At 39.8% G+C, this 26,210-nt stretch overlaps 1 protein-coding gene across 6 annotated transcripts in view; it reads left to right on the forward strand.

Moving 5' to 3' along the window:
* Window positions 1-26,210, forward strand: part of PAG1 (phosphoprotein membrane anchor with glycosphingolipid microdomains 1) — a 129,758-nt gene that overhangs the window by 41,023 nt on the left and 62,525 nt on the right. For 4 of the 6 annotated variants that reach the window (XM_070630377.1, XM_070630375.1, XM_070630373.1 and 1 more), the window contains exon 2: window positions 2,066-2,135. The exons of the other annotated variants lie outside the window; for them this stretch is intronic. The gene's annotated coding sequence lies outside the window, so the exon portion shown is untranslated. The remainder of the gene's footprint in view (window positions 1-2,065; window positions 2,136-26,210) is intronic. 6 annotated transcript variants of the gene reach the window in all.

The raw sequence follows: 26,210 nt of genomic DNA on the forward strand, positions 1-26,210 counted from the left end.
GGAATGCTAGTCCCTCAAAACAAAGAACTATCCAGCCCAAAATGCCAGTGCTGTATATGTTACACTGGTGTTTACAGTTTATTTCTTCACTGGACTGTAAATCAAAGAAGGAGAAGATCGAGAAGGATGTGACAGGCTGAGGACCCAGGTTGGGACAAGTTGGAGGACCCACCTACCAGGTACCAGGATCCACTTAACTCTTAAGAAGCACACCACAGGTGGTTTCCAGCTTAAAAACAAGTGCTTTGTTAGATATTCATATCTATGTTAGCTGTTTAGCCTCTTAAAAAAAAAACCAAGCAAACAAACAACATGGCGGAGGCATGGAGAACTCTGCATGGGAGATGAGGATCATGGGATAGACGATGAGATATGATGCTGGGTGGGCTGGCAGGCATCATGGCAGGGAGCTTGTCAGACCACGCCAGGTGGCTTGGGTTTTATCCCAAGAGCTGTGGAGAGCTGTATGCGTGGGGTGCTCATGCTCTTGTCTGTACTGTACCCACAGCCTCTACATACTTCTCTTATTACTGATGTCTCTCTATGTTGTATATGTTTGTAACTGGGTCTCCTGAACTGGGGCTTATCATCTTTGCTGTTGTATAGCCCAAAGACTTATCAATAAGCATTTATTAGACAGATTTAGCAGCATCTCAAAATAGTGATTTCTCCGCTTTTAAACAGGTGCTATTCCCAAACACTTGATTCTGACACAGTAGCTTAGAGCTTGAAATGCATCTTCCTGGTTTTCTAAATGAAGGGTTTTCAGGCTGGTGTGGAAACTTTCCAGAACCCACAGTGTTGCTGAGTTGTAGTGCTTAGTGGTTCAGAATAGGGGATTTCCCAGTGAAAGGCCAGGAGAAGAAACTTTCCATTGCCTTTCGCTGTTGAAAGTGGACTCCTGGCAAATGTGGTCTTCACGCCTTTCCTCTTCCCCTGACGTGTAACTCTCCCTCACCTTCTATTGCACTTTTCTCTTGGAGCTCACGTCCAGGAGACTCTTCGACCACATGGGCGGGGGCCCGTAAGCTGGGATGGGGTTGGGGAGCTCGTGTCTTGCCTGCCGCTGGAGAGTCTGACATGGCAGGTCATGGAGGGACCGCCTCCTTGCTTGTTGTCAGCTTTCCTTTTCCCCTTTGTCTTTCTAACATTGCTTTGCTTTTCCTTTCTTTCTAAGAAATAACTTTCTTTTCCCCATTAAACTTTATCAAAAAAGAAAAAGAGTTGCGTTGATTTACCTCAGTGGATAATTTATCTGAGAACATTCAGTCTCGTTATTGGATCATTCTTTTGCTCCCAATGCTTTTGACTTCCACTTTGCGTATTTTAAGATGCCTTCTTAGATACACAGTCCACAGAAACAGAGTTTTAGATCTGAGATTACATTCCTCAAACTTGATTCACATATCCTCTTGGAAGTAGTAATCTTTGTAAGTGATAGTTTTATCTTAACCATAGGAAACCATGCTAACAAAAATATAGCATGTTTGAAGATGAAGACATAAAATAATATGGCTGAGTCTATTATAACAGTTATCACACAATTCTGTACCGTTTTGGTCCAGCCATCTTTGTTCTGGCAAGGCTGTCGTCTTCTTGAGACAGGCAGTTGTTTTTGTTTGTGTTTTAATCTGTGGTACCTTGCGCACCTCGAAGGGTCCAGGTTTGAGGTCTATGGTGCTAACCCATAGTTACTGTCAGTGTCTGGGAGAAAGAGGTGGAATGAAGCAATGAATCAAAAACAAAGCATGGGCATAATTATTAATCATTGAGAGCACATGTGGTTAATGCCATCATTTTTGCTCTCTTACATATTTAAAATTTGGGATAGTGTATAGGTCGGTGACTATATTTTAAGAGCAAGTTTTAACTTATGTTTTTCAACATTCTTTTTTTTGTAGTATTAAAGTACTAAAGGTTCATTAAATAGTTGTTTGTCCGTTGCTTTCTTTATTACTCAAAATTTTGATAAGTAAAGGAAAAAGTAATCATTTTGCCCTTAGTTATTGCAGTTTTACTCCAGTTCAGAGTTTTGAAATTGTTTCCTCTTGTGTTTCCTTTCCAGAAAGCACGAGGTCATTCTCTTATTTCAGCAGTTGAGTGAAACTTCAGAACAGGGAAAGAGCGATTTCAAGGTATTCATTTATCTGATTTATTCAACATTCTTGCTCATTCAAGCTTGCTTTTAGCTTAACTTTGTCCAGACGTCAGTAGTTTATTCGGGGACCCTGAATTGTAGGACTACAGACACAAAGGTTTGAAACTGAAAAATCTCTAGGGTACTAGCTAGTCCAATTTTGAATTTAGAATTTAGAACCGTGGGTCTTCTGCCAGAGAGACTGACACCAATGGTCATGCTTCCTGCAACATGGTGTTTCCCTTTGGTCAGTGATGGGCACAACCCTGGCTCTGTCTTGTAATACCTGTGTGAGATTGGGCAAAATGCCTACCTCTCTCAATCTCTTTCCTCATCTTTGAGATGGAGATAATAATTGGATACCCTCATGAGTTTCCGGTTCCATACACTGCTCACTACCTCTACCACCAACAACAAAAATACGTGAGGCTGCTTTTTACTGTTAATATTATTAGTGGTATTAGTAATCTCATTTAGTGCTGAGAATAAAGTTGTATCAAAATTCCTTAAGGACCTTGGGTCATCTTTGAATGGAACCAGATCCAAAATTCATGCAACCTAAATGAATGACAGGTTAACACAAAGACATTCCGTGTCTGATTTTAGCAATTGGTTGACTGCATGGTTATCAATTTTTATAATGAATCCTGAATTTTGAAGTCCATCCATTTAAAAGATTTACAGACCTCCAGCACTGTGACCTGGCTGACCCCTATCTATCATACATCATTATCCACTTCCTCTACAGGCTGGAAAGGAAGGGGTACATCTGGCCTGTGTGTTCCCAATCTCCTCACAGAAGGAATCTTGTGAAATAGGCCACTGTCTTTTAATGAAATCTTTCCTTCAACTCGTTGAGAAATTCTTTCTCTTGCCAGAGTAACACTTTCTTCCTAGAAAAGCAGAGAGTAATTTCGGGGTCATTTGGGTTCCCCTCTGAGGTCTTTCTAAATATAACTGCAGATCCTGGAAAACAGCCTGCCTTTTGTTAGTTAACTTAGTCTAAAGAATCAGTGCATTGAGAGCTTTGATGATCCTCTCTCCAAAATTGCCTTCCTCTGGTCTCTCAACATTTGACAAGAATCTCAATTCAGGGGTTAAATCTTGTTTTTCTCTAATGCACTTCCATTTCCACTAGAGCTGCTCACCTTACGTATTTTATTTGTGGGCCTGAAATGTAGAGCATTTTCCAGTGAGGGGAAATTAAGATTTAACTCAAGAATCTGTATATTTCAGAATAGATCTCAGATGTCTTAGGAGTGGAATCACAGTCCTCATAAGTTTCCGGAAAGCATTGTATTGTGTACTGCTTTTTTGTGTGTAGCTGATTCCTTAAATTTTACTATGAGGATATTTTTATAGCCCCCCCACCTTTTTTTTTTTCAACTTTAGCCCCAGATTTCCAGTTTGCTCTCTGCCAAATTCCTGACCCCAATGTTTTGGTTGTCCTCATTTGTATATCCCAAGCAGCTCTCAAAATTAATATGTGTACAATGAAGCTGTCTTCCCCACCTCCCTCACTTGTCCTCTCCTTACAGCCAATTCCTTCTCCTGGAATCAGTATTTCAATTAAAGGCGTCACTGTCGACCCCGTAACTCATGCCAGAAATCTACGTCCTCACGTTGCTTCACCCTCTGCGTTCAGTGCACACCGGATTGTGGGTTTAAGATAGTGTATGAAAGTTCCAAGAACAGTGATTAACACTGATGAGGTCACGTATTAACTGCCCGCTGTCACAGATGTTCACTGTAGATATCTTTCTGCTCGTCCTCTCCTCTGCCTCCCACTGTCACTGTTTTAGTTGTGGCCCTCATCAGCCCTGCACCAGTCTGTTTCTGGGGTGAACTAATATAGCTCTCTTCCAACAGACTGTCCCCATTCTAGCTGCCTTGCTGTCTAATTTATAACATGACTGCCTGCTCAGTGACTTCTGTGGGCCTTGTAACCTTGAGAATAGATCCAAATACCATGGTGTGGGCCTCCATGATCAGTTCTGTGCGCCCCTCCAGCGCACTGCCTGGCTTCCTCCACTTTGCAGTCTGTGCTTCATTACGACTGACTTCCTCAGGGTGTTCCAGCAACTTGTGCCCTTTCAGGCACACACGCCCTTGCACCCGCTGTTCTCACTTCCCAGAATGCCCTTGCCCCTTTTGTCTTGATAAATTCCAGTATGTCCTTCAAGATCCACCTCAATTTCCATCTCTTCTGAGAAGCCCTCCCTGATTCCCCCACATATAGCTGGGCTGCCACAATTCTTCAGTTGTATCTCTGATCACACTGTATTTAATTATCCACTTACATACCTGACCCTCTTACAGAAACAAAGCTTGAGGCTAAGATTTGGATCTTATTTTTGTATCTACAACATCTAATGAATGCCTTACACAAAGTAACACACAGCAGGTGCTCTAATTTCTTTAAATGAGTGTATCTCTGAAACTGTAATAAAGAATAAGATAGTATTTGTGAAGGGTAATCTGAAGCTGTGCTTTTCTCTGACTAAATAGAAGCATTTTTCTCCACAAATGATGTTTTGCCTTCTACTTTGCTTTTAGTATTGATGCATTAAAGAGCCACCAAAGCCCATTTCTGGCCCCTTTACCTCTTCTGCTCCCATCAGTACTAACACGGTGGCTGCATACTTTTGGAACTTGTAGTTGTGTATCATTTCCACCTTGGAAGTAGGTTCAGCCAATATCCTCGCCAACTTCAGTGGTCATAGAGGTTGAGTTTATGGTCTGTTAATTTAAGATTCAAAATTTAACTTACCCCAAATTTCCAGAGTTGTTCTTTCTACTTATCAGAAAGACAAGCAGCGATTACGGACGGCATCAGTGTCTGTCTGGTGAGCCGTGAGCCCTCATCGAAATCAACAAATGAGTGTGCTTCTTGAAAGGCAGCCACTAACACAATTAGTGTTGCACTGCACCTGTGAGCAGCTAGAGGAAAATAATGGGATTCAGTTTTAATTCCAACCAATTCTGAGCAAGAAAGCAAGAGTGTTGGCTTTCTGGAGGGGCTTTGTAACCAAAGGTTACCACCAGCCTGTCAGAACTTTCAGTGACTGTCTCCGCTATGCAAACAGACTGGGTGTACGGTGATTGTGGGACTGGGCAAATGATGAGCTTAGCCAGCTTTTGTCTCGTGTTTGGTCTTTGGCTCACGAAGATGAGGTTAATTTCAGCGTAAGCTGTTAGCTTTATTTTTTAAATCAGGCAATTTTAATAGCAACCTGCTGTGCTCTGAAAAATGTTTAAGAGCAGTGAGAAAGAGCTGAAAATAAATATGTTAAGATGTAAATCTTAGCTGTCTCTAGGCCAACAGTCAAGAAAATGCATTGCAATCAGTCTAATTAAGCTTTATCTTTTTTTTTTGCTATCCTTTTCTGCATTTATTGTGTGTGAGTTTTCTGAGTTATAAAAGCAATATACATATTCGCTATAGAAAGTTAGAAAATGTAATGCTTCCAAGCAAGAAAAAAAGCTTCCCAATGAGGCCATCACCCAGAGAGAACCATGGTCAGCATCTTGGTTGTTAATTAGCCTTATGGAGTTCTCTCCAAGCAAACATACATACTTTTAAATTTTTGTTATGAAAGCTTTCTCGCACATGAGAGAATTCATTATACAGGGAGTTCTCATATGCTCACAATCTGTATTCACAAATTATCAAGATGTTGCCACCATTGGTTCATCCATCTCTTTTTTTCTATTTCCTTTCCTCTTTCCTTTTTTTGAAGTATCGGCTAACCACTTTTGAAAGGAGAAGGCGAATCCTGATATACGAGGACCACGGAAGGCAAGCATTTCCCTTCCCATTTCACGTGCCCTCATTTACCTTTTATTAGGATCAAAAAGTATGGTTTTTCACTTAGTATTACATTGTACTTTGGGGATGAGTAGCCTTAAAGCCCAAGTATGTCACATGCTGGATGGGTATTGATTTTTCCTCTTAAATCAATGTTTCCCTGGGGCATAGTTTTATTTATTCATAAAGCCGAGATGATGTCTGACAGGAGTTACAGCCGTGTAAATCTGTGGTGCGGGCACAATATGAAGAGCTTTTGTGAGACTCAAAAATCAATCCCGACGCTGGAAGGGTAACCTCATAAGCCTGGAAGAGTGCGTTGGCCATGCCTGTAAGTGTAAAGGGAAGATGTGAGCATCTGGTTGTTTCCTTCCTCTGTTTTGTATGCCACTTTTCAAAGGGACCTAAAAGAGGTGTAACTAAAGTTGGAACATCAGGCTGGTACAATCAACGCTTCAGCAGCCATCCCTTGTTGACCCCAAATGTGTCCACTTGCTGTCAAAAGCAGTGCTAGCCCTGTTGATCCAAACCCTGTAATTTTGCCTCATAGTGGAGGGGCCCCAAAGGGTGGGCTTTTCTACCCAATGGGCTGTTAATACAAGTGTTCACTCTGGGCTATTTCCTTCACCTTAGAACACTTTTGTGCACTTGGTGGTATGTTAAAGCATATATAATAGCTCTCTGGAGAGCTAGGCTGTAGAAGTCATATGTAATTCTAGACGTTGTCACTTTTTTGTTGATATATGTGTGTGTATTTTCTATTTTCCTACATTTTTAACCTATGAAAATTACTATTAGAATTTTTGTAACTTACAGAAAATCTGTGCCGCATTTTTTTCCCTAATCTTAAGTGATTTTTCGAGTGATTAAAAAAAATGCATCTAATGGCTAAATGTCACCATCTGGAATTTTACATATCAGTTTCTGTTAGCTGTCTCATCTTCGCGTGGCGGCACTGGTCGGGGAGTCAGACGGCCTAGACACTGGTTTTGTTCTTTACCCCCGGTGACTGTGTGACCCAGGGTGAATTCCAGAACTTCCCCTGGCCTGTTTTCGTTTATATCATTGTTTGATTTGCTCATTTATATAAAGGTGTGAGAGTGTGTGAAATTGGTAGGCATTCCCTTGACTTCCATAGTCTTCACTATACCAGGACTCTTCTTTTTAAAAATAACTAGTTGACATTTAGGAAGAAAAAAAAAGGGGAAAGAGGAAATGAAAGAGAAAGAGAAAAAAGGGATGGATGAAGTGAGGGTTATTTCTTCCTGAAGAATAAAGTTTCTTTCCATTTGAAAGGTCCATGATTTTCTGTGAAAAGAAAAGATCTCAGGTGATGAGCTCAGCTTCCAGTAGCCACAGTTTCTTTAGAAACTTCGGAGCCCTTGGGGACACACTGAGTTTGGAGACTGAGCAGCTGGGTGCTCCAGCCAGGCCCATGGCTCCCAGGGGGCCCCAGTCCCTCCCCAGAGGGTTGAGAGAAGTCTCTAAGATACTGTCCCTTTGGATCTCAGCTGTTTCCTCTCTCCTGACAGCATCAATGAGAGCCCCTTTGGAGAAGCGTTCCAAGAACTAGAAGGGAAAGGATATACACCATTCACGCCCTGCTGGTCACATTTGTCTTCCTTTGCCTTGCGGCCTTCGGCCTTGAGTCAACCTAGTGGCATGTCACTGTTTTAGAGTTTTTCCCATTAAGCTCCAAGAACGTTGCTATTCAGTTTATGAATGGATGTCTTACTTGGCAGAAATGGGAAGATTCTAAGAGCTGCTTTTTTGGATGATGGAAGCTGAGGTTTCAGAAACCTCCAGTTTCCTGGCGTGGAAGGTCCCCTAGAGGTCTTGTCAGGAGAAGAGGGGTTGGCTGTTGGAATCTAACCATTATGTCAAGGTTATTTGTTGCATTTCCTAAACGGCTTTAGCTAAGTCCTCCAAAGTCTTTTTAACATTCATCCAATATTATCAGCTTTATCTTCTTTAATACTGCCCATTGGCTCTATCTTTTTAAATTAATTAATTATGCACTCCTCTGGGAAGCTGATTCAGAAAGCCATTCTCCCTGACCCTGTGTTTGGTTCCTTTAGAGGCCCCCTTAGCTCACCAAATCAACCCTGGTCATCAAGGAGTGACAGGTGTCACAGCCAGACAGCCCTACATCCAGAATGTTAACATGATGATTTTGAATACTGGACTTCTGGGATCAACCATAGCTTCTAGTGCTTCTTTTTTTTTTTTTTTTTTTTTTGTGAGGAAGATTGACCCTGAGCTAACATCTTTTGCCAATCTTCCTCTTTTTGCTTGAGAAAGATTGTGGCTGAGCTAACATCTGTGTGAATCTTCCTCTATTTTTATGTGGGATGCTGCCACGGCATGGTGCTAGATGCACACCTGGGATCTTAACCTGTGAACCCCAGGCCACTGAAGTGGAGCATGTGAACTTAACCACTATGCCACCAGGCTGGCCCCCTCCATAGCTTCTAGTACTTTTGATATGTTGCTTGGTTGTGCTGGGACCCGCCCTTCTCTGTGTGTGTCCCACACGTCTCTGTAGGCATCAGGCTAGTTATCCTGATGGCCTCTCTCTGGTGGTTTTAACTATGAAGAATCAGAAAACAGGGAGGAAAAATAAAATAAATAAAAACTTTTCTTAATACTTCGTATAAGGGAAGGACCAAAAGGTTGAGAATTCCGTGAAAATGAATGCTATTTCCCAATGGCACAACCAGAAAATGTAGAAACTGCAGAATGGCAAACTAGGGCTCGCCATCCCTTGAGCACCATCCTTTGCCGTTGCCCAGCAAATGCCCCACAGCACAAAGGCATGCTGTCACACATTAATGCTTAACATTGATGTTTCCACATTTGAATATATATAGTTTATAAAATACGTATATTCAGTTAAAGGTATTGTTAGGCACTTATGAAGCCAAACAGGTTACATTTGCAGAGGACAAGTGAAGTTTAGTTTTTGGTTTAGTGTGTTCTTGACCCCCGATAAAGAAAGCTCTCCTGTTTACTGTAACCGGAGACAAGTTTGCCTCCAGAGGATACAAGAGTGTGGGATCAGCTACAGATAGCAACTCAGAGCTGCACTGGTGACTATCAAGATGAGTGTGCGTGCTTTTCTAGAGAACAGAGGCGTTGATAGTTGAGTTGTTGCGAGTGACGGGATTGAATCATTGTTGACCGATTTCAAATTTCTTTGTCTTATAGGGTTCCTTCTTGTCCTTCAGATCTCAACTTAAGTGTTACGTCCTCAAAAAGGACATCCGCCAAGAGCGCTGGCTCAGGAGCCCCTCAAGGCCCTCCGTCGCTTCTTTCCTCTTTGCCTTTTTAATTCACTTTCCCTGTCTGATCCTCTAGTGTGAATTAATCTTTTGTCCGTCTTCACCCACAGGGGAGCAAGCTGAGGCCTCATCCGTTTGTTCACCTTGTGTTCTCAGCGCCCAGAGCTGTGCCTGGCATGTAGTGAGCACTCATGCTGTGTTCCTTCCATTCGCCGGCCTTCTTCTCTAGATTTCCCCCTCTTGCCCATCTTTGAGGCCATTTCATCATCACTACCTAGACTACGGTTTTAGTTTCTCCTCCCCTTGCTTTGGAATTTCTGCACTTCTGTCCTTAACCCATGGTTATTTCCTAGTGGTGGCATCTAATTGGCATGATGATAACACATCTACTGTGTGTTAACACGATAGACGCTTGAGGCAAGTGAGTCACGTTTTCCAACCACAAGGTAGCTTATGAGAGATTCTGAGAGAGGACCAGAAGCGCATTTAGGAATTACCTGTACGCTGGTGTGAGCTCCTAGGGGCATTTGGATAGAATGTTCTGCTTTGATGGCGCCTGGAGGAATGGCCTGCTGTGGCTTCCTTTTTTTGGTCCTGTTGTTTAATTTACCTCTCTGAATGACCCTTTCAGAAGGAAGGTTTTCTTCTTTTGGAAACCACCTCTTATCCCCCAACTCCAGCCCAGAAGCCTAAGAGGCTGATCTTGTTATGTCTGGGAATACAGTTACTACATTTGCTGCTAATGGCTGTATTTTACATGATAATGAATCCAGTCTTTTCTACGAGTCTACTTCTTTTATGCAGAACAGATAGAAATTGGAACGTGTGTGAATCCAACTATTCCTTCAGGGAGCTGAGAAGCTGCTGTAGAGCCGGGATACAATTTTATGGGTCCTCATGTCAGGTGAACGCAAGGAAATGCTGGTTCTGTGATCGTCAGAGATAATGTTTATTGAGCAAGTTCCTGTAAACAGAAGACAGCTTTTGAATTTCCGGGCCTTTCTTACTTACTTCCTAATTTAGGAAGGTCGACTCGTTTTCGACCATCTTGTACAGTTTGAAGGAGGGACCTCTTGTACATTAGTGGCCTGAAAGCATTAATGACACTCGTGTTCACTGATTTTCAATAATTTGGAAAAGGTATTCCAAATTGGTCCTGACTATTAGTGGAGAAAAGGCAGAAAATTAAATTAGCAGGGGGATTATCCCAAAAGCCTTTTGTAAGTGCTATAAAGTCTCCCAAAATCTAATCCTTCAGAGAAATTTATTTTGTTCTAGAAAGAATAGTTTTCTCTCTCAACTAAAACATCTTTTGTTGATAAGAGATGGATGATAGCCTATGAGTGGAATAGTGGGAATTCTCAATTCTTACTTTAATTTAGCCCTCAACTTGCTGTGATTTACCTTAAAAAACAACCTGGAAGAAACACATTCTTGCACCACTGTGTTCTTTGGTCTATTAATTAGAGTTAACTCTGTAGATTAAAGATAAGGTATACTAATTAATAGTTAAGCCTTTCAGAAGTGCTCATCTGTTAGGATGTTGATTTTGGTCTTTTATTGGCGCTTTGGATAAAAAGATGTCTCAGACCCCTGAAAACACTGAACTGTTTAAAAATTTGAAGTTAAGGGTAAGTTTCTCTGGGAAATATGGGAAAGAGGCTTGGCTTCTAACTAATAGACAAAATTTGGTGTTTGGCTCTCATGCTAGTGGTCTGCAATAGAACCACAAATATTTACTTGCTTAATTTGGACTAATAATCTAGTCCTCTATTCTTTTCAAAAGTAGGAGGTTGGAATACTTAGACTTTTTGAGTAAGATAACTGTGTTTTGGAGAGGCCTGTTTACAGACGGTGATTTAGGTCTGAGGAGATAATGGACTCCGGGCATTTAATGGGATTCTAGACAGCTGCTCTGAAGAAGACCCGTGCACAGAAAGCTTTGCATATAATTGCGGGTAGTTCACACACCCTCCCAAAGTTGGCCAAGGACCTTTTGATATCTATCTATAGGGCCCCAGATAGAGAACCCCTGATTTACCCCTTCCAAGTAGGGGCTATGCTTTTTTTTTGTGTGCTATAAATACTGGTCTTTAATCCCTGGCATTAACATAGCACCCAAGGCATATTTGAAGTTTTTTGCCGAGTTTTGTTTAAACAGAAACGGCATTTATTTAGTCCTTTTACAGTGAAGTATATATTTAAGATGTTGACCGTTATTAAAAAAATAGTTATAAAGTTATATATAGTTATATAGAATAATTACAGAAATAAGCAGACGTGTTTTTAAGCGCTAATCGTTGTATTTCCTCTTGCTGTACCCTCCTTGGCTTCTCTTTAAGATCTAAATACTTCCGCCATTTCATAGGTAAGGATAATTCATCCCAGGGTTCATATTCTTTTGGAAAAGTGAAACACTGACTTTAACTCCATTTCAGCAACACTGGTTAGTTAAATAAATTTAAATTATAATTGGGTATGTTTCATGTGATTATTCAACTTTTTAAAAATGTTTGGAAAAATGGTATCACTAGTAAATAGAATATGAAAGTTCATTATTGTTTACTTATGAACTAAATTCCTTTTTCTTTTTGAGTTAATGGCTTTTCCTGTACTTCCTACTGTCATATATGTAAATCCCTGTGTTAACCATTGTTCCACATATCAAGAAAAAAGGTAAAAATAACTCTAGTTCCATCAGTCTAGGAATTCCTCATCCAGCAGAAGGGACAAAATAAACTGTTAACAGTGGTCACTGCCCTAAGAGAGATATCAAAAATTTGCCAAGAGAAATGGGATCAGGGAATTCTGGAAAGGAGGAAAGATTTGAGCTGGACCTTAGTGGATAAATAGGAGTTGGTTGGACAGAACTATCTTTCGCGGAAGCATTTTTTTTCTGAATGCTAATCCTAGTTTCTGTCAAGACTGAATGCTTATTATAATATTTTCTACGTGGACCCAAAATAGGGACCTGTAGATTCTTACAGTAGATTGGAACACCAGCAGCAAAAAAAAAAAAAAAGCTGGTCCTTCTGGAAGTTTCTATGTATGTACACTAAGAAGAATACACCAAACTTTATTAGAACACTTGGTAAAAGCAAACAACAAAAAGATAAAGAAAGCTGATACTGTTTCCTTTCCTCACACCCCCTCTTCAAGGGAAAAGCAGCATGAGAATTAACAGTGGAGTTGATTTGGGGACCGTTTTAAAGCTGGTGTTAGAAATAGAGCAAAAGTAAGTGTCTTGGATGAGACTGGCCTTGTCCTAGTCATCTTTGTGTCCTTAGCCCCTCAGCCTCACTCAGGATTATGATGATAATGGCCACCACTTACTGGGTTCTTTCTACACACCAGGTGCAATGATAAAAGGCTTCACTGTCTCTCATCTAACCCTCAGCATAACCTTTTGAGGTGTGAGTGTGATTAAGAGTGAGGGGTCCAGGGCTTTCTGCCTGGTCTGCAATCAGACCTCTCCCACCACTTACCAGCTGTGTCACACAGGCGTGCGTTTTAGCCCCTCTGTGGGTCAGTATCCTCATTTATAGAAGGAGGTGATAATAGTACCTAATTCTGAGGATTGGTATAAATATTAATATATTCTTTGGCCCCCTGCCTAGCGTTAGCTGTTAGCATCATTATCCTCATTTTGCAGTCCTGGGATCTGAGGCTCAGAGGTTAAGTAATTTGCCCAACTTCACACACAGTTAGTGAGAACCAGAGCCAGGGTTTGTGAAGCATCTGTCTGATTGCAAGCCTTATGTAGAGTTTATATCCTTACTGAACTCCAGAGAAATTCAGAACTACGTGTTTTCAATCTTCGTGTCATACTAATTTGCCTTGCACATGTTCTTTCTGGATGACCTTGTCCATTCCCAGGGCTGCATTTGTCATCTGCTTCAGGGGTTGACAAACTATGACCTGTAGGTCGAATGCATTCTGGCACCTGTTTTTATAAATAAAGTTTTATTGGAATATGTACACACTCATTCTTTAGCTATTGTTTATGGCTGCTATTGTGCCAACAATGGCAGAATTGAGTAGTTGTGATAGATCACATGGCCCACAAAGCCTAACGTGTTAACTCTCTGGCCTTGTACAGAAAATGTTCCCATATCCTGATCTTGCTCACTCCTTTCAACCTTTCTCCTGAGATCTTGATTCCTAAATTTAGCCACTCACCAGATTTCTTTACCTTTATGCCCCGCATCCACCTTAAAATCAACATTTACCGAACTAAATTCTTCCTGTGTTTATTTCCCACCCCAGTCAGTTCCTCCTCCTGAGTTTCCTATCACAGTTACTGGGACCACCATATGCCCAAAGTGCTTCTCTCCTTTATATTCCTCCTGTGCCTGATCTGTCACCAAGGCCAGTCCACTGACCATCCAAAATACATCAACACCTTGAGGACAGCCATCTAGGCTTCGAAGTCACCAATGCTCTTATCATTCTTGTGTTCTCAGGCCCCATCTGCAGTTAGACCAGAAATTCCTTTTACAGTCCCTTAGAAGTTGCCGTCAAGTATACTCAGTGAGCGGTAACTATTGGTGTGTCTGCATCAAGTAAGCCATGGAGAGATGGGTCCATTTCTCAACTGTAGAGACTGCCTCGCAAGTAAGAATTTAGGAGTGCTAAAAAGTCAGACCATTGTAAAATTTGTATTTTCATTATTTGAATACACGAAAGAGAGCATGACTGTTTGATTTATTGAGTTGTCACTTTAAAACTATTCGTCATTGATGTTTTAAAATGAAATCTCTGATCTTTAGGTAGGACCTAACTGACCAGGGCATAGGGAGTTAAAACGCTAACATTACCATTTTTTCTGATTCATCCAAAGAACGTGTTCAGATAACAGATGCATTTCCATCCTCATCAGTATTGCTTGAATATCGTTTTAAAGCTCATGATATTATTAAGTCTAAGTTCTCTTTTGTGAACTTAAAATTATGCTATAATAACTGATGAAGAGCATGGAAGAGCATAATGAAAATAAATAAACTTTGAAATGGGAAAGGATTAGTGGGGATAATAAATATCCACCCAGTGGCTTAGCATTTTTGATCTTGGCATTTGTTTTATCCAGTAAATATTTTTTCTTAGTCCTTGAGTTTCAGTTTCTCTATCTGAAAAATTATGCAGGAGCAGCCTTTGTTTTCAAGAACAACAGAGATGTTTATAGTATTTAAGTCAAAAGCAGAGGTCATAAATTAATTCTAATCCTCTGAGCAAAGACATTAGCCTTTGTGTAACATAAGGATTCGGGCTTGTTCACACGAAATAATCCCAAGAATAATAATAGTTCCCCGTGCTCAACAGTGATCTTGAAGATTAATATTTTTCTTTGGTGAATGATTATGTAATACATTAATAAGCTTCTCCAAATGCTTCCTGAAATTTTAATTATCTGTAGACTCTCAAAGCTATATTTTGATCAGACATGAAAAGGAATGATGTAGCTCAATTACTGTCAAATTAAGGATGACTTTACATTCTGATTTAGAGAAAAATGCCACCCACCCCTCAGGCTTCGAAATAACTGAAATACTTAGAGGAAAAAAGTACGTGGTTAAGGACATTGAAAGATTGTGTCAGGGCCCCATTGTCCAGGTAGCCTCTTGCAACAGAGGTGGCTTCAGCTTCCACTGTTACTCTTTCACTGTTGCGTCCGCTTGGTGGTGGTGGTGGTGCCCCCAACAGACCTCACACCTAAGCTGGAGGGTGGCATGTAAAGTCTCACTACAAGGTGTCACATAAAAATCACTTTCAAGTCTTTAGTGAGTAGGTTTTAGCAGGTCAATAGTCCCATCCAGTGATCTTTTCCTAAGAAGTAGGCAGTTTGGGGCAGAACAAAGAGCTAGAGCTTTCTGTTGGAAGTCTGACTGTAATGGAAATTGTGTAGCTTTTGGTGAGTCCCTGAACCCTCTTTATTTTTAAAATGGGAATAATAATCTTTACTTTATAAAAGTTGTAAAGGGTAGGAATAAGGTTTGCAGAGCACCCGGCAGTTGGCAGATGCTTAGGAAATTGTGGTGGTAGTGGTTGTTGATGTTATAACAATAATAATCACCACCACCATATTGGAGACATCACACTCGTTAATTCTGTCATCTCTGTTCAGTTTTCTGATGTCGTCCTTGTCACTCAGAGGTGCTCCAGTTAGCCGAGTGAAGGAAGAGTAATCTCAATGTTGATAAATAAATAGCTCTTCTTTGATGCTATCCTTTCTATCATATAAGATCATGACTTCGTGTTATTGAGAAAAATGTGCAAAAAGTAATCGTGCAAATATTCATCACAGCACATTTTTTAAAAAATGAAAATTTGGAAACTACTTGACTCAACAATGGGGAAGTGTCTAAGGATATAAAAATATATAATATTTTATAATTTTTAAAAATGGCATATGCAGGTTGTTTTGAAACATGGAAATGCAGATCTGACATCATAACTGAAAGTGGTACCTAACAGTGTTTCTTCATGAATGGCAACTTTGTAAATGTTTCTATAAAATTAAAGATCAAAGGAAACTTCAGAATACAGTAAGTAGGATTTTAATGTTCATTGGTTTCTTTGGTTCCCACAAAGTTGTTTAACTTGGTGAAAATTGTTATGACCTATTTGTCTTAAGAATGAATAAACTTCATTTACTCACTTCTAATGAGAAAGTGCATTCAGTGTTCCTAATGATAGGCTTGAAGATGAACTTTTGGAATAAAACTCTTCTGTAAATTAGACCTCTTCTGATGCTGTTGTTTTTTCCCCCTGGGTTGCCAAAACCTTGTGTATGTTCAATAAACTGAAGAAGGTGGGGAGGTTAAACAGAAGATTTAGATTTTTAATTAATCCAACACAAATACAGAAATGCATAAATAGGTGTATCATTCTATAGTAAGTTATGTGGCCATCTGGGACCTGATGGTTTAAAAAGCTTCCATGGTTTTTAAAGGGTACCTGACAGTGATTTATATAAATCAGGACTTCTCTGTGTTCTCGTTTTCCTGTTTCCTCTGATCACATCTAACAGGGACTCTGCTCATTTTACAGCAGGGAGCAAGCCTTCAGGCACTGGGGATGATGCTAAACTTGGGTGTGTGATAAAGGTGGCTTCACAGTTATCCACCCCAGCCTTCAAACAGTATCAGAGACAGCTTTCAGATTGACACAGAAAAATACACTGCCTAGGAAATGATGCTGCATTTATTAAGAGGTTTTTAAAAAATATTTAGACTTTATCTCAAGAAAAGTGTAGCACGAAGTTACAATCCTGCAGAGAAAGAAAGAGTGCTGGAAGGAGATGGACCTCTGAAATGCATGTTGGCACTCTTCTCTACTTGTTTAATTCTGGAAGACTGACAACTCCTGGAGGTGTGAGGTGGTGAGTTTGCATTTGGTTTGTAATGAGCACAGGTTCTGCTGTGTTCTGCCAGCCCATCAGCCAGCAAGTGAGGCTGCAATTGTGGGGTCAGCTCACTGGCTGATGGATGCCTGCCGTGACTTTTTTTCTTTCATTGCCTCATTGGGTTTCTCCACATCGTGTTTGCCTGTCTGTCTGTCTGTCTGTTTTCCTACCTGGAAGAAAACCTGCCTTAAATCCAAATGTATTTACTACTCACAAATTAATTTATGGGCATAGATAGATAAAAAGCAGTGTGGGTACCATTCCTTTTCATTTCATGGATCTTCTTTCTCACATAGAGTATGACTTTTTTGACAACTGCATCTATGAAGGGGCAATCTCATATTAAAATTGTAGCATGAGACCTGCAGAGTGGTCCTGGGACCTCAGATCTCTGTGATTTTTAGATGCCTAAAACTCAAACTGAATTTCAAAAAAAGGTCGTCTCCCCCGACATTCTCATGCCTGTTCCTGTGAATGTTTAAATCTGTATCATTAGATAAATTTGGTACATGAATGAGGTAGGCTAATTTATGTGATTAAATTCTCATTCTTCTGATAGAAGATTAAACGTGTCATTGAAAAATGCCAAAGGATATTTTTAATTTGGAGTCTCAATTTTAATTGAAACACTGTCATTCTAATTTGAGCACTGAGTAGTAAAAATGAAACGTTTGTTTTTTTCTATTGAAGTGTAGTTGACATACAATATTATATTAGTTTCAGATGTACAACATAATGATTCAACATTTATATACATTTTTAATTTTTTGAGGAATCTCCATACTGTTTTCCATAGCAGTTGCACCAATTTGCATTCCCACCAACAGTGCATGTGGGGGGTTCCCTTTTCTCCACATCTTTGCCAACACTTGTTATTTCTTGTCTTTTTGATGATAGCCATTCTGACAAGTATAAAGTGATATCTCACTGTGGTTTTGATTTGCATTTCCCTGATGATTAGTGATGTGGAGCATCTTTTCATGTGTCTGTTGGCCATTTGTGTGTCTTCTTTGGAAAAATGTCTGTTCAGGTCCTCTGTCCATTTTTTAATCAGAGTGTTTTTGCTGCTGAGTTGTGTGAGTTCTTCGTATATTTTGGATTTAACCGCTTATCAGATGTATCATTTGCAAATATCTTCTCCCATTAAGTAGGTTGCCTTTTTGTTTTGTTGCTGGTTTCCTTTGCTGTGCAAAAGGTTTTTAGTTTGGTGTAGTCCCATTTGTTTATTTTGGCTTTTGTTGCCTTTACCTGAGGAGACAGATCCAAAAAGATATTGCTAAGACCGATGTCAAAGAGCTGACTGCCTGTGTTTTCTTCTAGGAGTTTTATGGTTTCAGGTCTTACATTTAAGTATTTAATCCATTTTGAGGTTTTTTTTTGTGTGTAGAGTGTAAGAAAGTGGTCCAGTTTCATTCTTTTGCATGTAGCTGTCTAGTTTTCCCAACACTATTTATTGACAAAACTGTCTTTTCCCCACTGTATATTCTTGCCTCCTTTGTCATAGATCAATTGACCATGTAAGCATGGGTTTATTTCTGGCCTTTATTTCAGTTCCTTTGATCTATGTGACTGTTTTTGTGCCAATGCCATGCAGTTTTGATTACTGTAGTGTTTTAGTCTATTTTGAAATCAGGGTCCATTATACCTCCAGCTTTGTTCTGCTTTCTCCAGATTGCTTTGGCTATTCAGGGTTTTTGGTGGGTCCATACAAATTTTAGGATTATTTGTTCTAGTTCTGTGAAAAACGCCAGGGGTGTTTTGATAAGGACTGCACTGAATCTGTAGATTGCTTTGGGTAGTGTGGACATTTTAACAATATTAATTCTTCCAATCCATGAGCATGGTGTATCTTTCCATTTATTTGTGTCACCTTCAGTTTCTTTTATCAACGTCATATAGTTTTCAGAGTACAGGTATTTCACCTCCTTGGTTAAATTTATTCCTAGGTATCTTAACTGTTTTTGATGCAATTATAAATGAGATTGTTTTCTTGATTTCTCTTTCTGAGAACAGATTTCTGTATATTGATTTTATATCTTTTTGTATCTTTTGCAACTTCATGGAATTTATTAGTTCTAATATTTTTTTCAGTGGAGTGTTTATGGTTTTCTATATATAGTATCGTGTCATCTGCAAATACTGACAGTTTTAGTTCTTCCTTTCTGATTAGGTTGCTTTTTATTTCTTTTTCTTGTCTGACTGCTGTAACTAGGAATTTCAATACTATGTTGAATAAAAGTGGCAAGAGTGGGCATCCTTGTCTTGTTCCTGATCTTAGAGGAAACACTTTTAGCTATTCACCACTGAGTATGATGTTAGCTGTGGGTTTGTCATATATGGCCTTTGTTATGCTGAGATATGTTCCCTCTTTACCCACTTTGTTGAGAGTTTTCATCCCTAAACAAATGTTGAATTTTGTCAAATGCATTTTCTGCATGTATTGAGATGATCATATGATTTTTATCCTTCATTTTGTTAATGTGGTGTATGACATTGATTGATTTGCAGATACTGAACCATCGTTACATCCCTGGGATAAATCCCACTTGATCATAGTGTATGATCTTTTTAATGTATTGTTGAATTTGGTTTGCTAATATTTTGTTGAGGATTTTTGCATCTATGTTCATCAGTGATATTGACCTGTGTGTTTTTGTGTGTGGGGATGTCTTTGTCTGGTTTTGGTATCAGGGTGGTGCTGGCCTTATAAAATGAGTTTGGAAGCATTCCTTCCTCTTCAATTTTTTGGAATAGTTTAACAAAGGTTGGTGTTAACTCTTCTTGAAATGTTTAGTAAAATTCACCTGTGAAGCTGTCTGGTCCTAGACTTTTGTTTGTTTGAAGTTTTTTGATTATGATTCAGTTTCATTACTACTAATTGGTCTGTTCAGCTTTCCATTTCTTCCTGTTTTAGTCTTGGAAAGTTGTATGTTTCCAGGAATTTATCCATTTCTTCTAGGCTGTCCATTTCATTGCCGTATAATTGTTCATAGTAATCTCATGATCCTTTGTATCTCTGTGGTGTCCATTGTAATTTCTCCTCTTTTGTTTCTGATTTGATGTATTTAGGCCCTCTCTCTTTCTTTCTTGATGCATCTAGCTAAAAGTTTATCAATTTTGTTTATCTTTTCAAAGAACCAGCTCTTAGTTTCATTGATCTTTTCTATTGTTTTTTAGTCTCTATTTCATTTATTTCCACTCTGATCTTTATTATTTCCTTCCTTCTATTAACTCCAGTCTTTGTTCTTGTTTTTCTAGTTCCTTTAGGTGTAATGTTGGATTGTTTATTTGGGATTTTTCTTCTTTGTTGAGGTAGGCCTGTGTTGCTTTAAACTTCCCTCTTAAACTGCTTTTGCTGTATCCCATAGGTTTTGGAATGTTATGTTTCCATTTTCGTCTGTCTCCAGGTGCTTTTTGATTTCTTTTTGATATCTTCATTGATCCTTTGGTTGTTTAGTGGCATGTTGTTTAGCCTCCATGTGTTTGTGTTTTTTCCAGTTTTCTTCTTGTAATTAATTTCTAGTTTCATATTGTGGTCAGAAAAGGTGCTTGATGTGATTTCAGTCCTCTTAAATTTATTGAGACTTGTTTATGGCCTAAGGTGTGATCCCTCCTGGTGAATGTTCCATGTGTGCTTGAAAAGATCATGTATTCTGCTGTTTTTAGATGGAATATTCTGTATGTATCTATCAAGTCCATCTGGACTAATGTTTCATTTAAGACCAATGTTTCCTTGTTGATTTTCTTTCTGGATGATCTATCCATTGATATAAGTGGGATGTTGAAAGTCCTTTACTATGATTTTATTACCATTGATTTTTCTCTTTATGTCTGTTAATATTTGGTCTATGTATTCAGGTGGTCGTATAACATGGTCTTAATTTCTAAAGTAAATAATTGAGTTGTATTAATTTTAAAGCAGTCTTCCCTAGTTTTGCTTTTATGGAAAAAATATTTGCAAACTTATTTTTGTTTTTATCCATATGTAAAATAAAAATAGTACATTGAACATGCCTGTTGATGACTGGTCCTATGTCAAATAAGATTACCAGAGGGAGAGACCAGGAGAGTAGGGACTGTGTCTATCCCCAGCCCCAACATGGGGTTTTTTACATAGTAGGTGCTCGGTAACTATTTATTGAATCTCCAAGTGAATGATTAAGTACTGGGAGTCAGCAATCTGGACTGGAGGGCCGGCCCTGCCTGTCCTTAGCAATATCACTAAATCTTTCTGAGCCTCAGTTTCCCCATTTGTAAAGTGGGTGTGTTTGCTCTGTCATTTTAGCAGGAGACTATGAGAGTCAAAGGAAAAATGTCCGACGCATCTTTGAAAATTAGAAAGGGCTTTCTATAAGCAATCATTACTAGCATTATTATTGTGTTGTTATGTACTGCTTGTTAGCACCATATATTCATTAGTACTGACATCCAGTTAGCCTTCAATAAATGCAAGTTTAAATAAAAAAAGATAGTATGCTGAAAATAAAATTGAAGAAAAATTAGTAGTTTATCCACTAATTGACCTCTAAAGTTTTTTAAAACATTGTATTTATTTTGACATAATTGTAATCCTTTGTGTATTTAATTTACTTGTGTTTTTTCATGGGGGAACATTCAAAAACATGCACATAGTCAAGTAAATCATTATTTCTCAGCAACATTGCACATGAATAGCTTTTTATGTATGTATGAGGCTTTTTATGTAAGAATGAGCAAAGGATAATGTAGCAAATAATATGAAGGTTTAACATGTAGGTAAAGGAAAACTTGGTTTATGATGGATTGCCATCACTGCTTTGGAAATTAGATTTGAATATATATCACATAAAATTCACTCTTAGAGGTGCTGTAAATTTAATGACAGGATTTTGTTGAAATGAGATCTTGTGTGTTTTGATGGAGAAAATCTGTCAGAATGTGCTTTATCTTTTATTCTCTCTTCTTGCTCAGTGTGCAGTTAAATTTACTCTGCAGAATCACAGTGGGTAGCATATATTAATTTTATACTCACTTTGCCTGTATTAACTTTATGCTAACACTGCTGATAAGTGACACCAAAAATGTGTTAATAAGCTCATAACCATTAACTGGAATCACACTTATTGTAGTCCTAAGATTTGTTTTGTTTTTAATCCTCTCTACATATCCTTAGTTAGATGAGGTGCTCCTGACTGAACTTATTTGAGTTTGTGTTTACTATAGGTTGGGCATTGTGGTGAAGCACTAGGTGGCAAAGACTTATGAGACATGACTCAAAATTGTGTTCAGACGGGGAGATAGGACACAATCTCACATCAATTTTTAAAGCCATCTAATCAATATTTGTATCCTTACGTATATGAATGATGCTGGAGTCTTTGGTGAAAACCACGATAATGACACCCCTCTGGCCCTCCCAAGTTCTGAACAAAATTAAGAGATAGGATAAAATAATTGGTAGGAAAGTCTCAAATATCACCTTTGTTACTTGTAAAGGCCAGGTTGGAGGGCAGGATTTATTTGTTGTGCTTATTTGGAACCCCAGAATTGAGCACAAGCCATACTGCCCGGAACAGCCCTCTCTGTGGGCCCAAAGGATGAACTCAAGTGATGGCATAGAGGATCAGAGGAAAACTCACATTCCCAGAGGGAATCACTCCTTAGGTAAGTCACTCCACTTCCCCTTCAACGGAAAGGAAGAGAGGGAATGAGCCAGAAGTGTTATCTGCTTGAACAGTGCGGGGAAAAAAGGATTCACCCCCAAAATAGGACAAGTAAGGTAATATTTGATGTCAGTGGAACTGGGCAGACTCTAAAGACAGAAGGAAAAGAATAAGCCTTACAAAGAAGGACCATCAGGACTTAGAGCTAAGTGATCATGGAGAAGGGGGTAGAACATTCGAAGCTTGAATGATACCAGCAAAGGCACAGGCAGGGGAGGGTGAGTTTGTGTTGGAAAGGAGGTCCAGCTGGCGGGTCAGGCTACAGAGGGCTGGGCAGTCCCTCCCACAGGAACTAGGGAGCTCCCTCCTTACCTAAGTGGCACACTTGAGTATTTCTTTGTGAATGTAAGAGGTATTTTTTTTTTCTTTATTGCATCCTAGCGCATTGAATTCTGAGAATGTTTTTTCATATATTTGCATGATTCTCTCCATAATTTATCTTGGCTAATCACATTTAACTATAGGCGTTCCAAGTATATATTGAACTCCGTGACTGATCATCAGATTTCAATAGCGAAGTAGTAAGTTTTTTTTAAAAGATTTTATTTATTTCCTTTTTCTTCCCCAAAGGCCCCCAGTACATAGTTGTATATTCTTCATTGTGGGTCCTTCTAGTTGTGGCATGTAGCACGCTGCCTCAGCATGGTTTGATGAGCAGTGCCATGTCCGCGCCCAGGATTTGAACCAATGAAACACTGGGCCGCTTGCAGCGAAGCACGTGAAATTAACCACTTGGCCACAGGGCCAGCCCCCAAAGTAGTAATTTTTGAAGTGTGTGACCTACGTAAGGACATGTTGCGGAGAGAAATTATTCCCTCCCTTTCCGTGTTAAAGATCTTGTTTGTGGTTACATTAAAAACTACCTCTAAAAAAGCTTTGTTTCTAAGATAGTTTTCAAAACTGAAGTTTGTAGTAAGTATCAATCTGGGTGGACCCAGTGGAATCCTGCTCACTGAGTCACGCTCGAATACATTCATGAGCCAAGAACCTATTGATTTTGAAGGCTTCTTCTGTTGCTTAAGTGATTATAGTATACATTTCTCCAAAATAAAGCCCTTAGAAATGGGGCTTCAATGCATGGTAACAATCAATAATGAAATGGTTTATTGCATAGATTTTGTTATTCCATGCATTAAATCATGTTTGCTCCAAAACAATGTTACTGCAAAGGAAAAAAGTCTCATTAGTAGGGTGAGACTCTGAGATGGGTGTATCCTGCGCCACGTAAAGCAATTGTTCGCTGAATTTTGCTGATGCTTTGGGTATGGAGCGGTGGGAGGAGAGAAAACCCATTAGCTACATGCCCTGTCTTCAAGGGGTTTGAAACGTCACTGGGGAGATAAGACAAGCATTTGCATGATACGTGGTAGATACCAGAGTATGTGAATGAACACCGTGGTGTCTGCTTTTAGCCATTCATTCCCTCATTTAGTCAGAAGACAGTGAACAGCTTGGCAAGTGTTAAAGATGTGGTGTCCTTTGCCCGACACCCTGACAAATGCTACTGTCTTCACTGAGCGCTGAGGTCACTGGATTTTCCATAACTGCTATCCCCTCCACTATCTAAAACTCAGTAGATTTTAAGAGTTGGCTTCTTGGCCATCATTTATCATTTTGTCTTAGTTCCCTCCTAGCTCTCATGTTTATTGAACTAAGTGTATCTCTAATGACACAGGAAAAAGAAGAGAGAATTAGATACTTTAAGACGAAAGGAAAGTTCTGAGGCCTAGTTATGCTGCTATAACTGCGCAATAGGACGGTCAGAGTCAGTGGGCCTGACGTGAGAAGTCCCAGTGTCTGTCAAGTTTTCCTTAGGATGCTGTAAACATTCAGGCTGTGGTTTTGTGTTTGTTTATTTTCTTTTTTATTAGTACAGAAGGTTTGTTTTATTTTATCTGTGTGGATGTTTGGCTGCTAAAAAGTTGACCTGTTTTAACAGAAATTTTTGTGGACTGGATTAGATTAAATGAACCATACATTTTTTTTAAACAGCTTTATTGAGTTATAATTCACATACCATACAATTCACTCATTTCAATGTCCAGTTCAGTGACTCTCAGTATATTCAGAATTTTGCATCCAGCACCACAATTTTAGAACATTCTCATTACTCTGAAAAGAAGTCCCTCACCCCTTAGCTGCCACCCTCCCCCACAGTTCCTCCATCTCCCACCCTCCTCCAGCCCGAGGAACCATGGATCTGCTTCTGTCTGTGAGGAAGCCCTCTAATAAAGGAAGGAGGCAGTGGACATCAGGGTTGAAGTGGATACTAGACACTTATCGTTGACGGTTGGAGCTGTTGGAGTTCACAGTATCTGATGGAAAAGTCTGAAATTTCTCAGTGTAACTGATTAGAAGAATGAATCTCATCAAAAATAATAACAAGCTGAAAATAGCCGCAAATTCAGTATGTGGAAAAGTACTCCTCGGCCATTGTCAGTTGTGTGCGTTAACCATTTATCGTCAGCCCTGACCTACTCTACTCCACCTCTTTGCATGAGAGCCATTTAACAGAATAGCGTCTACGAGAAATTGTGAACAGTTTTTATATTTTCATGACACTGTGTGTGCACTGTTCACCCAGAAAAATCCCATTTTGGATATTCTATGTGCGGGAACTTTGCTGGATACATCGAATGGCTCTACCCTCAAGGAGTGCACAGCATAGAAGAGGGGGATGGATGTGTGTAAACAAATAAGTGCAAAATAATGTCAAAATACTCTAGGTGCAGCACCGAGGGGACTCATGAGGTCAGTCAGTTGTGCCTGGGGAGACTGGTGGGGAAGGGGATGTCACAAACAGCTCATAAAGGAGGTGACCCTGGAGATTGGCTAAGACACATTAGTAATGTTTGGGGAATAGGAGAAAGGAATTTAGATAGGGGGGCCAGCATGTTCAAAAGCATGGCCATAGGAAAAATCCTAAAGCCTTTGGATGTGAGCAGGAAAGGCAGTAGGGTGAGTGTGGGAAAGGCAGTGAGGAGATGCTGAGGGCAGCCACTGTGTGAAAGGTACTCTGTGAACTGCCTAAGAGGTTGGCTTTACCTGCTGTGTTGGTTTCTTGGGGCTGCTGTAACCAAGTACCACAAGCTTGGTGGCCTGGAACAACAAGAAATGTATTGTCCCACAGTTCTGCAGGTCAGAATTCCAGATCAAGCCATCCTGAGGGCCATGCCCTGTCTGAAACCTGTAAGGGAAGGCTCCTTCCTTGCCTCTGCCAGCTTCTAGAAGTTCCTTGGCTTGTGGCGACATGATTCCAGTCTCGGCATCCATCTTCACATGGCATTCTCCCTCCGTTTCTTCACATCGTTTTCCCTCCATGCATGTTTGCCTCTGTGTCCAAATTTCACCTTTGTATAAGGACGCCATTCATACTGGGCTAGAGCCCATCCTCACGACCTCATCTTAAATTGATTGCCTCTGTAAAGACCCTATTTCCCACACGAGGTCACATTCTGAGGGACGGGAGGCTAGGACTTCAACATGTATTTTTCAGGGGAGAAAATTCAACCCTTAACACCCACCAAGCATTAGGGTGTTTAAGTAGGGGAATGGAGTGATTATATTTGTGTTTTAGAAAGTTACTCCAACAGCTCTGGAGGATGAATACAAAGGAGGCAAGAGTAGTTAGGCCCCTATTGGCCTTGTCCAGGCAAGAGGTCTGATGAGTCTCGATGGCTCACCAAGTATATGGGGTGTTACTTTATTCTTCACTCACCAAATTGAAAAAGAAAAAACAAAAGAAGAAGAAGAAAGCCACAAATCCACAGCAGTGCTGGAAAGCCAGGAAGAAATACCATCAGCAGACAAGGATACTCAAGAATCCCAAAGGCATGCAAAGAAATGAATCTGTTTGGTGGTGAAACCCAACAGAACTGAG

This window comes from Equus przewalskii, chromosome 8 (assembly GCF_037783145.1).
Source record: "Equus przewalskii isolate Varuska chromosome 8, EquPr2, whole genome shotgun sequence".
Lineage (NCBI taxonomy): Eukaryota > Metazoa > Chordata > Mammalia > Perissodactyla > Equidae > Equus > Equus przewalskii.